Here is a 15,470-nt window from a genome sequence, read left to right as displayed (position 1 = left end):
GGACTTTGGTGCACGTAAGGACAGCAGACTTTAAATGATTTTTCCTTTCTAGGTGGAGAGAAAATTAGACAGGGAAATAGGGTGTAGGGAATGGAAACTGTTATTTTGCTAATAATTCTTGATGCTGAACTTGCTTTTTAATGTCAGTTCATTAATTTAACTCCATAATAAAAATGCTGCTTTCCTGTTTGATAATGAAATAAAGACTTTAAATCTTTTTGCTATTCTACTTTATGAATAAAGTTAATACAATTAGATTTGAAATGACAAGCTGGTCTTGTTTATTCATGATCTAGTTACCATCAGTTGATTCAATCGCCATTAGTGGCTTGATTATAAATGATAAATGTTTAAAAAACATCGTGAAAATAGTTAAACTGCAGTTGTATATAATAGTGTAAATAGTATGAGAGTAGTTTTATTAATCAAGCCACATGATTCAGGCGCTCAAAAATTGTCTCATTGGTGTTATGGGCCTTATTTGTGTTTCATGATTAATGGTGAGTATTGTGGTGATAGGTTGCGTTATTGGTACAGTTTTTCAATAGGAGCGCTGATTCAATATCTTGGTAGCAGAGTTACGGTTACTATGGTAACTGACATGCTACATGGTAATTACATAGGATTCATGTCTAAAACATGTTAAGTTTGTTAAGTTGTTATATGTAGTCGAAAGGTTTTTTCCAGCAGTGTGAAAATTTCAGGTTTGCCGGCAAGTGAAGTGTGACAGGTGAAGTTCTACATTGCATTTGTACTGTTTCAAAATAGTGGTATTGTCATATATCACAAGTGTTGTGGACGTACAGCACAAGTTTAGGGACCATAGGTGTGTAAGGTAAAATGTATAGTGAGGATTGTCTATGAAATTGTAGCTTTCGAGTATAGGGACTGGTGTCCTGCTTTAAAACTCACTGTGAAAAGAGTAGTAGAATTTATCCAAGCTTGAGGGAATGGTAAGGAAGCGTCGTGTCGTCTATCTTACTGGCGAGTGTAGGTTTCTCCTAGTAGGTTAAAGTCCTACTAAAAGATTCATGTATGAATGATTATGGATTTTTCCGTTTAAATGTGCGTAAATGATTTTGTAATGTATGATCGAGTTAAACTTTGAATCGTCACTATATGTGCATGCAGAGAGAAACGAGTTCGTTATTACTTGTTAGAAGGGTAGAGTAGCCTCTAAATATTCTGTGAAAATAGCGTCGTCTATTTCACGCAAAAAGAGTACCTGAATGACTGGGAAAACTATCACTTTATTTTAGTGAAACAGACAAATGGTTTGTTTTTGTGGAGTTACTAACTGAATTCAATTGAAATATTTGTAAAATATGGCACTGTGAAAATATTTTGTAAAGGAGGTGTAAGAGCGGAGCGAGGGACAGAGAAGAAGCTGCAGCGGCAGTGTACGTCACTAGTGTCGCGCTGTGATTGGCTAACATATGTCACAGTATTCGCGCACTGATTGGCTCATGTGACTAGACGGGCTCACAGCTGATTGGCTCATCCTGAAAAGCAGTAATTCTATTGGTTGAGCAGAATAGTGACGAAGCTTAACCTGATTGGCTTGTTGGTGAGTTTCGCGCACGGATTGGTTGATTTTCCCATAACAACAAGGAAATAGTTACGATCTATTCCGAAGTAAGCGGAATTTTTTTAAACCTGGATTAATTTTACAAGAAGGAGAAAAAGAAGCTTTCATGGTTTCAGAAATTGAAAAATAAAATTAAACCTGATAAGAAAATTGAAACGCGAGGTGGATGATTACTTCATAAGGGATCACTGAAATATTATCGACGGACAATATATCGAGTTGCCAAAATATCGTACCAAAATTATCGACAGCAATAATATCGAGTTTCTATATTTATTTAAAAAACTACAAAAATATCGAGTAAAAAATATCGAGTCTGAATAATATCGACATCACTAATATAGACAGCCAATATATCAACTACAAATATATCGTTTTAAAGTTAAATAAACCTAACACTACAAAAATATCGACAACAAATATATAGACAACAAAAATATCGTCTTTTAATGATTATCGACTTAGGATTATAAACATTAAATATATAAAATGCAATATAAATCTTCTAGTAAAATACATTACACAATGCTAAATACATATAACATGTTAAATAACATTTTTTAAGACATTTAAATGTGTTAACATTTTTGCAACATATCATGAAAACATTGCAATTAATATATAAATATTTCTAAATCATTCTACATATATTATCACATTATTATTACATATATTTAAAATAAATTAAATAACTAACCAGATTTAATGCAGAATTCTTCACAGATCACCATTCCCACATCAACAAACAAACCAATTAATTGTAAAAAAAATCAAACTAGCCAATAAAATGCTCCCTTTCTTAAAACATCCAATAACATGAGAGAACACAAAAAATACACACTATAAAAGGAGTACATGCCTACTACCATTTGTTGCTGCTAAATCTACAGAAAGAAGAAGGCAACACTTTGCGAACTTGTTCCTGATGAACCTACATTAAAAATCAAGATTGCTACCAAATTAATCAAGTAAGTTAAACTTTTGTTTTATAATACTCAAGTAGTAGACTAAAAATGTAACTATATCTCCTAACTGTTTAAATAACATTTATTTCTCTCATTCAACTTTTCTTATATAGACATCTCCTAAACACATCAAAAAACCTACTCCTATTTCTTTACCACTAATTAGTGATTGTAAGTATATATAAATGTTCTCTAATACAGCAACTGCTGTTGTTAAAAACTATTTTCTAATAGCCATTCATTATTTACTCTATATTCTTAACAGATAATCAGAAAGCATCCTAATTGTACTCAACTAAATTTAAAGAATACACAAGTTAAACAAGTAAGTATATGTGTACATTTCCTGAAAGGCCCTAAAATACTAAAGCTATTTTCTAAACAGCATTTCTTGTTTATTCAATCTTCCTTACAGATATTCTAAAGACATCCTATACCAAAGGCAAAGACTACACAATTTAAAAAAGTAAGTATATTTGTAGAATTCCTAAAAGACCCTAAAAGGCGAAAGCTATCTTCTAAACACCATTTAATATTTATTCTATCTTCTCTACAGATATTCAGAATACATCCTACATCTACTCTACCTAAAGCAAACACTACACAATTTAAACAAGTAAGTACATGTATTTATTTCCTCAAAGTCCCTAAAATTATAAATCTATTTACTAATAAGCATTTCTTGTTTATTCTATCTTCTCTACAGATATTCACATTACATCCTCCATCTACTCCACCAAAGGCAAACACTCAACAATTTAAACAAGTAAGTCTATGTAATAAATGCCTAAAATAGCCTAAAAAGCTAAATATAATACTACTTTCGCCCCCAGAAAAAATGTAACACATTTTTTAAAAATGACTTATTATTTTCTACTTTTCCTGCCAACAGGACTACAAGAAGAACATACAAGAAATAAATTGAAAAAACTATTTCTGCATTTATCAAAACAAGATTTACCAACTGTAAGTATAAACAGTGAAATATAAATGTGTAAAACACAAACAAAAATATTTTACATTTAAACATGTTTCTTTCTAATCTTTCCTAGAACAAGTAATACAAAATGAAAGAATGTGCAGAATTTGTAATGTCACAGAAAAATAAATTGTTGTTATGTTATATGGGGTATGTTTATAATCAAGAAAGACAAACAGGAAGAAAAGTATTCTGGAAATGTACCAAATACTATTCAAAAAAATGCTTTGGTAGGGCTACTATTGAAGAGACAAATGTATTATTTACAAGGGAACATAATCACCCCCTTCCAATGTCACAGAAATAGAGATAAGGGATGCTTTGGAAACTATAAAAACAGCTAGCACAGGGAGTGACAAACCTACCACACAAATCCTAAAAGAAGAACTGTTAAAAATTCCAGCCCATGCTTCAGGGTAGCTACCCTCAATTGACTCACTTACACGCACAATAGCACGCACAAAAAGACTAACTACCACAACACAACCTAACCCTACAACCTTTGAAGAAATTGTAATTTCCCCAGAAATGAGCGTAACACACAGTAATGAAAAATGTGTACTTTTTGACAATGAAAGCCCCACCAACAGAATAATAATGTTTGCAACTCCAACAAACGTAAGGAAAGTACAACAATGTGAACAATGGATGATGGATGGGACTTTTAAACCATGTCCCAAACCATTTTATCAGCTATATACCATACATGGATTATACCATCTCTACAATATCCCTTTTATTTACTGTTTGTTACCTAACAAACATCAAAATACATATACTAAAATATTAAATGTAATCAAAAATGAAATCAATAATTATTTTCCCCAGAAAATAATTATTGATTTCGAGCTAGCTATGATAAATAGCATTTTGAAAACATTTCCCCACACAGCAATCCAAGGTTGCTTCTATCACTTCAATCAAAGTCTATGGAGACATCTCCAGAAATCCACCTTAAGCATTCAATACTCAACTGATAGCAACTTTGCATCTCAAATAAATAAATTAATAGCACTAGCCTATGTTCCAGTTACTGATGTAGCGGAACACTATAACTTACTAATTGACAGCACATACTACAAAAGGTATGAAGATAAACTGGCCCCACTACTAGATTATTTTGAAGATACTTGGGTGGGAAGGTTACACAGATCTGGGCACCGACGCCAACCAAAATTCCACATACCTTGGTGGAATGTATATCTAAGTACAATAAACCAAGAGGCAAAAACTAATAACAGTGTTGAAGGATGGCACAATGCATTTCAAGCTACCACTAGCAGAGCCAAACCCACCTTCAAAAATCTAATAGAAGCTTTACAGAAAGAACAAAGCTACCAAGAGCTAAGGATAGAACAATCTGTTACACAAATTGGACCTAAACTAACAAAACAAACCAAACAAATGTTCAGACTCCTGCAAAGCCAAGTGACACTATATCCTTCAACCAGAGGTCTAGAGTACCTATCACTAATAGCTAAAAGCCTACTATAAAGTATCAGACCAAAATTAACAATAGCTTCTGATTATTACTTAAAAGGTAACAAAAATTACCATTTTGATTTAATAATAAATAATACATACTTGTTTAACATATTTATAAAATTATTAAAAACATTTTGTTGACAAATATGTAATATTTATAATTACATCAAACATGCCAATGATATTTAAATCGACATTTCCCACCCAAATAAAATGAATTATAAACACTTACAATTTATGTAGCAGAAGAAGACGTAATCCAGCCACCTATAATCCATCCAATCCCTTACAATCCTGTACTAATCCAATTTTCGAAACTCTCAAAAACCCGAAAATAATTAAAAATTGTAAAAAACGCTCCAGGAATTCCCGATAAAACAAGTGTGGACACTTTTTAATTTAAAGTGATATACACACACTTTGTAAAAAACTCTAACGCATATTCTTCTCCCAATCCAATGCTACACCCTACAAAAACCCGAAAAATAGTAAAATATTACAAAATTCACTCCAGGAAACGCGGACTAAACCAAGTGTGTTGAATTCATTTAAAATATGAACATACACACACTTAGTTTTAAAAAAACGGACTATGTTCTCCTAATCCATTCCAAACGAACAACCATAAAAACCCGAAAAATAGTGAAAAAGAATAAAAATCGCTCCAGGAAATTACGAAAAAAGGAGAGAGATGTTAAAATATTACATTTATGAGTAATACACTCTTTTCTCCCCCCAAAAAAACGCATCCTTCCATGGAATTATACTGCGATGTTCCGGAACCTGTAAAAAAGAATACATAAAGTAACCCACCCACACAAACCCCCAAACATTTCAAAGTACACATTAAAATTAATGTAAAACATTTAAAAACACATATCCTAAGCATAAAATAACACTAGGGGGTCCATTAGGATGTCGGGCGGTGGCGGGGCGGAAAAAGAGCTTTTTCCGCCCGCGAGCAGCGGAACTCACGTCCGCCACATTAGGATAGGTAAACACAGGTCATTTCCCGACCGCCGCGGAGCGCCGCGCCCCACCATCAAGGTGCGCCCGCCACCGCGGCGGCGTGAGCCAATTGAGACCCTCCGCCGCACCCGATGACGTCCGCCCCGCTCAACAAATTAGGATGGCCCAAACAAGCAGACGCACCGCAGCGGAGACACCACACAGCTGAAGCAGGCGGAAAGTCGACAGCGGAGCACAAACGCCGAAACCCGACATGAACCCCATGGACCCAGCTCTCCACATGCATCCGGTCATGTACCTGCTGCAACACTATCGCCAGATGGGCCACCGCGGACGCCGCCGCAGGTACGCCACTACACATATGCACCACACAACACACATGCCGACACAGGGCCCAAGCACAACACTGGCATCCTGCTGGGGGGCACAACACATCCACATGGGCACCCACACATCACCCACCTCACAACAAGACACCCCACGGCATCCGGAACACACAACGTCCGCCAACCTGCAGCAACGTCACGGTCACGGACACGTGACCGCCGCGGTCAACACATGTGCACAATGCAGAAGGCAGGGCCACACCATGTTCGTCCGCTGCGGTGGCTTTGCTGCTGCTTGACCGCCATTTCTCAGCATTCAATCCTGGCTGCGACCGCGGCGGTCGTTGTCGGCGGTTCCGCCCGCGACACCCTCGGGGATATTGTAATTTCCCGTGCGGTGTCTCCGCTTTCCCTGTGGACGGTTTTGTCTTGTCCGCTGCTTTTCCGACCGCCGCGGTCGGAGTTTTGGCATCACCGCACACGTCGGGCGGTTTCATTTTCAATGCTACCGCTGCGGTCGGTCTGTAGTGGCGGTGGATCCTGATTTGAACGCCGGTTTATCCGCCTCCATGGCGGGCGGTTGTTTTCCGCCTCCATGGCGGGGGGGTGGTTTTCCACCCGCTATCCTAATGGGCCCCTAGGTCTCAAACATACACGACGCCTCCGTAACAACGAAGTTTCACCTAAAACATACCAAAACCACGACTACATACACACAATAACACTAGAAACTTCTAATCTACCCTCAAGCACTACTACTCTCTAAGAAATATTTGTTAAAATTCACCTTACCTTTCTCAACGCGAAGCAGCTCCCAATCGCAAGCTTCTCCAGTCCTAAATGAAGAAAATAACCTTACGCGGTAAAAAAGTAGTCCCCTTAAATCATATTAGAAACGTAAACATACTAAATCCAATGTTCTAATAAGAAATAAAATACATACCCACACTTATAATTTCAAACTAAATTTAGTAACACAAATTACAATTTAATTAGCTTTGATATCCTTTCTTAATTAATAATAAATAATATTTTTTGAATATTATTTAATATTAATATTAAAAAAAAATATAAACATTGTAATATATATATTAAATATTTCTTGTTAATCTATATTTATTATAATACATTTTTCCTTTATTTAAGTGAATGTAGATTTTTATTACATTTGTAAATTAAAAATATAAATAAATAATAAATATTATTATTTTAATATTAATATAATTTAAATATGTTAATAGGAAATATATACAATTACAACTATAACATTGAGTTACTATTTGCAGAAGGTTTTTTTTTTATTTGATTTTTTTTATAATTAGTTAACAATTGTAAAAATATGATAATAATTAATATAAAATATTAATTATTATTATTAATTATTCTAACCATGTTTGTAAATAATACGAATGTAATCAGAAACATTATATCCAACTAAGTCATTGTTTTACTATTTGATATAGTATTGTATACATATAACAATAATTATCGTTTATTTATTGTTTATTAATAACATTGTATTTAATATCTATCAAAGTATTTGACAGTGTTTTTTGTATTAAATCTTTAAAACATATATTTACTTTCTTATTAGATTATAATAATGTATATATCAACCATGTATATTTAATAATATTAATATAAAATATATTAACATTATTAAATTAAAATTGAACAGGCTGTTAAAAAATGTGAATATAATTTTTTATAAATATTACTAATTGTTACCCAAATATAATTATGAAAACTTTTCATATTTTTTGTAAAAATAAAGTGAAAAATATTTTTGGGGAAAATGTACATTTATAAATCTAAATACATGTAATTCAATACATCCTATTTTCCTAACTACTTATATTAAATGTTAAGTTTTTGGAATATTGTACTGTACAAGTTATAAATACAAGTTGACAATAAACATTTTAAAAACATCAATGTGTAGTTATTTTTCTAAGATTATGACACAGTTATGTTAAAATTTCTGGGAGGGTGCTGGACACTGACCAATTATAATTTACTATTCCCACTCCAGTCAGGAAAATATCAGGGAATGTGCTGGACACTGACCAATTATAATTTACTATTCCTACTCCAGTCAGGCATATATCAGGGAAGGTGTTGGACACTGACCAATTATAATTTACTATTCCAACTCCAGTCAGGCATATATCAGGGAAAGTGCTGGACACTGACCAATTATAATTTACTATTACAACTCCAGTCAAGCATATATCAGGGAAGGTGCTGGACACTGACCAATTATAATTTACTATTCCAACTCCAGGCAGGCAAATATCAAGGAAGGTGCTGAACACTGACCAATTGGAATTTACTATTCCAACTCCAGTCAGGCAAATATCAGGGAAGGTGCTGGACACTGACCAATTAGTATGTACTATTCCAAGTCAAGTCAGGCATATATCAATGTAGGTGGTGGACAATGATCCAATATAAATATTACCACATATTGATTTTTCTTACCATTTTTAGAATTTGTTAAGTTATTTATATATTTTTAGAAAAAATGTTTATTAAAATGTAAAAATGTAATGTTTATGTTATAAATAAAATATATATTTTTAATTAAAAATTCTAAATTTGTTTAAATATTTTGAAATTAAAAAAAAAAATAATAATTCTTACATTAACATTTTTTATATGATACTAATTTTATTTTTTGGATTTTAAAAATGTTTTAAATATTTTATTACAATGTATTATTTTTTTATTTTAATTTTTATTTTTTAAATGTTTTTCTTCTATATTTGAGAAAAAAAATATTTGTAATTACATTTTTGGATATTTAATTATTTATTTTATGAATTTTAAATTATTTTTAAACTTTTGTAAAATCTACAAATTAAAATAAAAAATTTAAACATTTTTAAAAAATTATATTTTTTAAAAATTTTAAAAATTATAAAAAAACTTTTTTTTTAATTTGTAATAAATTATTTAATTTTTAAATGTATAAATTATAAAATTCCCATTACTTTTTAGTATTTTATTTCTAAATTTGTGTTAATTTTTAATAAATATTTTTCCAAATTTAAATTCCCAAAATAATTGTATTACATTTTTTTTTATAAATTATTTTATGAATTGGAAATATCTAAATATTAAAATAATATTATTAAATTTTCTATCATATTTTTAAATTACTCCCCACCCTTATCCCCTATTAACCCAACATCCCGCTCCTAAACATTGACATAAATGTCAATTTTTAATAAATTAATATATACATTTTATTAATTTCTATTAATATTATTTTGTTAACATTATTCTTGTTTTTACCATTTTTTACATTTTTTATTATTTTTTTACCTTATTATTTACATTTTATCTCTACATTTTCGATATTTTTTCCTATTACTAAAAATCGATATTAATACTACTCGATATTTTTGTCACGATATTTTTGTACTCGATATGTTTTTTAACATTAAATATAACGATATTTTCTATCTCGATATTCTTACTGTCGATATTTACATATACTTGATATTTTTTACACAATATTTTGTACATTCGATATTTTGGAATCGATATTATGAATAGTTACCCTTCATAAGTACAAAACACCTGCACCTTATATGTTAGGGGAATATCGTTATCATACTTGTCTTTGGATTGAGAATTGGATGGAATATACTAAAAATGATGGTGTATTAGCATGGCCGGAAGATGGATCATTTAATATTAAGGTTTTGAAAAACCTAAGAGAAAAGATGACAAGTCTTGTACCAAGGCCTAGACCTACAAAATTTGAGGCTTTAGCTGAATGGGAGGATGAGATGTTTGAAAATAGAGGCGTACCAAGAGGTACTAGATTAGATGTTAACAGGGAAACACACGAGGATAGAATGCGTCGATGGAGACGTGCAGACATGTGCGATGGTTTGTACCCACCATTACTTGGTGAGGCAACTGGTCAAAAGAGTGCTCAATAAATAAATAATAATGGTGAAGAAGGTGATCAAGAGGATGCAGTTTTAGAAGAGATTTATATTACAAAGCCAAAACCGCCACCTTACCAACCAGTTTGTTCATGGTCTTCCCCAAGAGTACCACCAAGAACTACCCCAAGTGCTCCTCCAAGAGAGATTATTGATGAGACATCTCCCCTATTAAAACATCAGAATAATAGAAAAACACCTGAAAGAGTAGAAACAAGATCTAATTCTAGTATATCAGGAGAAAATAGAAATTTTATTGAAACTCACAGAAATAATTTTGAAACCCCAGTTCAGAGAAATGAAATTCCAAGAAATGTAATGAGAACATAAAGATGAATTAATACAGCAGTTAACTAAAAGCATGGAAGCAGTAACAGTACCAGTAACGATTGGACCTGTTGTTCCAGTATTTGATCAAAGAGAAATTAGACATTCAGCTTTGACTGTTCCATTAAATGCAGAAATTCAGAAAGTGGCAGAAACATTTTATTCAGATTTGTCTGAAATACATCGAGAGAAATTGATGCCTGATTTAACTTGTAATCAAGGTTCGCCATGTAAAACTCCGTCAGGTGCAGAATCTGATTCTGGAACGCCAGAAAAGAGCATAAATAAAATTGATTTAACACACACTCCACGAACTCCAGAAATTAAATTGCTTGATGTTGCAAAGTTGAAAGCGGATTTGGAGGAATTAATTATTGGTACGATTGGAACTGACAGTTTGAAGGCATATCAGGATGATGAATTATTATTTATTTGTAAAAGTATAACATGGAAAACGAAACCCAGGGGGTCCATTAGGATGTCGGGCAGACTTTGCCCGCCCATCATCCTATCGTAAATCGGGACCACCCGCCATAAGGGCTGGGGTCCCGGGGGTGCCATTAGGATGTGCCCACCACAGTGGCGGGCACATCCTGTATTTTCAGCATTGTGGCGGGCGGTGCTCTCTGCACCGCCCGCCACAATGCTGAAAATGCACTTTCACATTTTCATTTGCAAAGCGGCAGGCACCACGCGGTGCCTGCCGCTTTGCAAATGACAATGAAGGGTGGTACCACAGGTACCCCCCATGTGCACCCCCCACCTGTACTTCACTCTGGGGGCCCGCAGGGGGCCCCCAGTGTGAAGACCGCATGCCTTTCCGTGATGGCAGCGCCGCCGGAGAAAGGCATCTAACAATGCCCATTGTGATATGGCTGGCGGTGTCTAATAGACACTGCCACCATATTAAACATTTTCTGCCCCGGCCGCAAGGCGACCGGGGTGGAAAAATGGCGGGCGGTGTTTTGGTCCACTGCGGTCCCCCCGCCATTGTAATATGGCGGGGGGGAATTCAGGGAAGGATGTCGGGCAGATTGCCCCCACCAGGCTGGCGGTAGCCACCGCCAGCCTGGCGGGGGCAATCCGCCCGACATCCTAATGGACCCATAAATATGATCAATTGGAGGAAATGGCTTCTGAATTAGAAGTAGATTTAAGTAGACAGAAAAATTTGCAGAAACATTATAGAGTGGATTTCTCTGAAAAAGACATTGAAAATATGAATACCACAGGAAGAATTATTGATATAAAAGAATTAATTGTGTTTATTAAAAAACTGGGTGAATTAAGTAAATGGAGAGTAAAGTGGACAAAGAAAAGGGAGGAAGACAGAAGAGAAAGAGGAGAAGTAGCAAATGAATTTCCAATGAGAGAAATACCGGGAGGAGGGTATGTGCATGTCCCATGGTCAAGACAAGACATTTTACTGTTTACAAATGATTTTCCTCGGCTTGAGAGAAAAACCTGTGGAATGGTATCGCCAGGTAGACAGATTTGTGAAAGTTGTGAATCGGAAACAATCGGTATTCACCGATTCGGTAAATACCGAATCGTTATTGCCCATTGATTCTCATGGGCTGTGAAGCCCATAGGAATCAATGGGAAATACCGATTCGAATACCGAATCCTGCAAGGGTGCAGGGTGTGTCACTTTGACACCCTCTAGCACCCCAAATACAGGCATGTGTGACATGTGGCACACATACATGCCCTAAGGGCATGTCTGTGTGTCACATGGCACAGGTGTGCATGCACAGATGTGCATGCACACCTGAATTCGGTATTTTAACACCCAATAGGATTGGGTGGTAAAATACCGACTCTTAAGGGCCTGTGGCACTCTGTGAAGTGCCACCTACATCTCATTTACAGAATCGGGAAATTTACCAATTCGGTATTTTACCGATTCTGTATATTTACCGAATCGGTAAATTTACCGATTCTGTAAATGACATGCTCCCTACATGCAGATTCATAAATATCGGTCGGTAACGGCCGAAATCAGCCGTTACCGACCGGTATTTTGGCTCCTATATCTGGCCCATAGTCTTTTAGGTAAGAGAGATTCCTTTTGTGATGCATCCTATGTTGATGTTACTGATATGCAAATGTTGATTGGGTTTAGTATTTTTTCTATTAACCTGTCATTACTTGTTTAATTGTAATCAAAAGCTGTGTATTTTATGAGGATATCACTTGATATATATAGGTGTGAGATTACACTGTCACATGGGTGGTTACTTTACCTTTTTTTTTTCTTTTTCTTCGCTTTATGGATTGCTTTATTCTAATACGATATTTGTTATTGCCTTTATTTCTTTTCTTTTTCTAGTATGGTGTTGATAAGTATTGGGTCACTATTATATTCTTTAGTTGTAATAATGGATTGACGAGAGGTCTATTGTTATGGTCAGGGTTTCTAGGTGAATATATATACAATTTTTGTCCTCTCCGATAGGATCAGCGGGCGTATATATTTTTTACCCAATCCAAAATGGCGGCCCTTTTAGACGATGTTCTATGAAGGTTATTGTCAGATTATCACATTACATCAAGGACGTCAAGTACGTTCAAATATCCTCGGTAATGACACAGTTTTGTTTAAGGCTCAGATTGAAGAGTTTTAAGATAATGGATATTGAATTCGGTACCGGTGTCTGTTTTCTCTGTTATTGGCCAAGTAAGTATTTAGCCCTTAACCAACATGGCGGCGACGCTAAACGCCGATGTACTGAGAATGCGAATACGAAAACCATAGGATATATCGGTAAGTGAATTGGTTCTGTAATCAGTGTGTGTGAACACTTTTAGGCAATGATTTGCGATTTTAGAATAATAGATATAGAACATTACTCTAACTTAATTTATTGTTGTGGAATTTAACTCTCTCTTTTCGCAGAGTACTAGGAAGGGGAAGCTTCTTGTTGATACACAATCTCGCCATATACAAGATCATAAGTGTTACTGCTGCGCGTAAAGCGCGACAACATCTCTGTAGACTAATTTAGATTTATATGTATTTGTTTGACGAAGCTGAAGCTTAGGTTTAGGTGTGAGCTTACGGTTCTTAACCTCTATTTCAGTCGCCCCATGTTGACTACTGGGTTCCCTGGAGTTTTGGGAACATTTACGAGTTATAGAGATGGAATGTTTATACAGGAGGAATTGTTTATCATTAAGTGGTGACTTGGAGAAATAGATTGAGATGAATTTTACATTGTAGGTAATTGGAAACTGAACTAACCTTTGTTACGGACGCTTGGAAGAAGATATAAGATCCACGTTCGTTTTTAGAATTATATTCGCGTGAGTTTACCAATTAATTCATCTACCTTTGAAGAAAATTTATAGACTGCTATTAATGATTATTAAATCTACATTACTATTTGATTTTAAGGTTTGAATATTCAACAAATTTTAACTTCATTTGGACTTGAAACATATAATGAATTGGTGAGTGATGCCACTTATTGATTGGTGGTTACCCTAGTTGTTTCAGGGATAGGTGGGTGTTTTTGGATGCTTTACCACACGGCTTTCTTTGATTGTTTGATTTTTGGCTTTTCTGTTTATAACTTTATTTCTTTTTATTGTTTTTTTTTTCTCCTTCTCTGGTGTTAGTATTGCTGATGGGTTCTTCTTGATTGGATTATCACCTCTCGGGTGTGGTGGTTGGTTTGACTTCTGATTGCACTAAACTTTTTAGAAGTGCATTACTATATGGGATAAGAATGTCCCTGGAAAACACTTTGTCTACTCTTTAGTAGCTCATTGGAATGTTTTGAGACAGTATTTTCAATGATATTGTTTTCAATGACTGTAACATTGTTACATCTCATAATACAGTCGCATATATTGCTTCGAACAGTAATTAGACTCTTTAATGAATTCTAGCCCTGAGGAAGTCCGTGGTTGATTGAACAAAGGACGAAACACATGTTGGCTAGTGGCAGCTAATTCTGTTCCTCTGAAGAAATACATAATCGTTGGAATAAAGAAGAAAACTGTGAAGAACAATTCGTATGAGCTCAGAATATACCTCATTTTCTCTTGGAGAAAAGCCCAAGGACAGGAAGCCAGAATGTCTGCCAAGATTAGGAAGTAATGTTCTGAACTCGGAAAAAGTAACACTTTTGAGGAAGCTAGAAGGATGGAGAAATTTAAGAACAATAGGGCTTATGATGAAGCCTGGACTTGGTCAGAATCGGATGACCTAATGGTGGACTAACATGGCTCAGGCAATAGCAAACCTGGATTTATGAGAAAGTATGCAAAATGTAGTCAGTTTAGCTAGTTAGAAAGGTATAAAACCTGACCTCATGGGCAGGGGGGCGCTTCTCGCTTTCCGATTCCAGATTGACGTGTCATGCTGTTGGACTTTGGCGCACATAAGGACAGCAGACTTTAAATAATTTTTCCTTTCTAGGTGGAGAGAAGATTAGATAGGGAAATAGGGTTTAGGGAACGGAAACTGTTATTTTGCTAATAATTCTTGATTCTGAACTTACTTCTTAATGTCAGTTCATTAATTTAACTCCATAATAAAAATGCTGCTTTCTTGTTTGCTAATGAAATAAAGACTTTCAATCTTTTTGCTATTCTACTTTATGAATAAAGTTAATAAAATTAGATTTGAAATGACAAGCTGGTCTTGTTTATTCATGATCTAGTTACCATCAGTTGATTCAATCGCCATTAGTGGCTTGATTATAAATGATAAATGTTTAAAAACCATGGTGAAAATAGTTAAACTGCAGTTGTATATAATAGTGTAAATAGTATGAGAGTAGTTTTATTAATCAGGCCACATGATTCAGGCGCTCAAAAATTGTCTCATTGGTGTTATGGGCCTTATTTGTGTTTCAAGATTAA

The sequence above is a fragment of the Lissotriton helveticus genome, chromosome 4_1 (genome assembly GCF_964261635.1).
Source record: "Lissotriton helveticus chromosome 4_1, aLisHel1.1, whole genome shotgun sequence".
Lineage (NCBI taxonomy): Eukaryota > Metazoa > Chordata > Amphibia > Caudata > Salamandridae > Lissotriton > Lissotriton helveticus.
Note: the sequence above shows the minus strand (reverse complement) of the source record.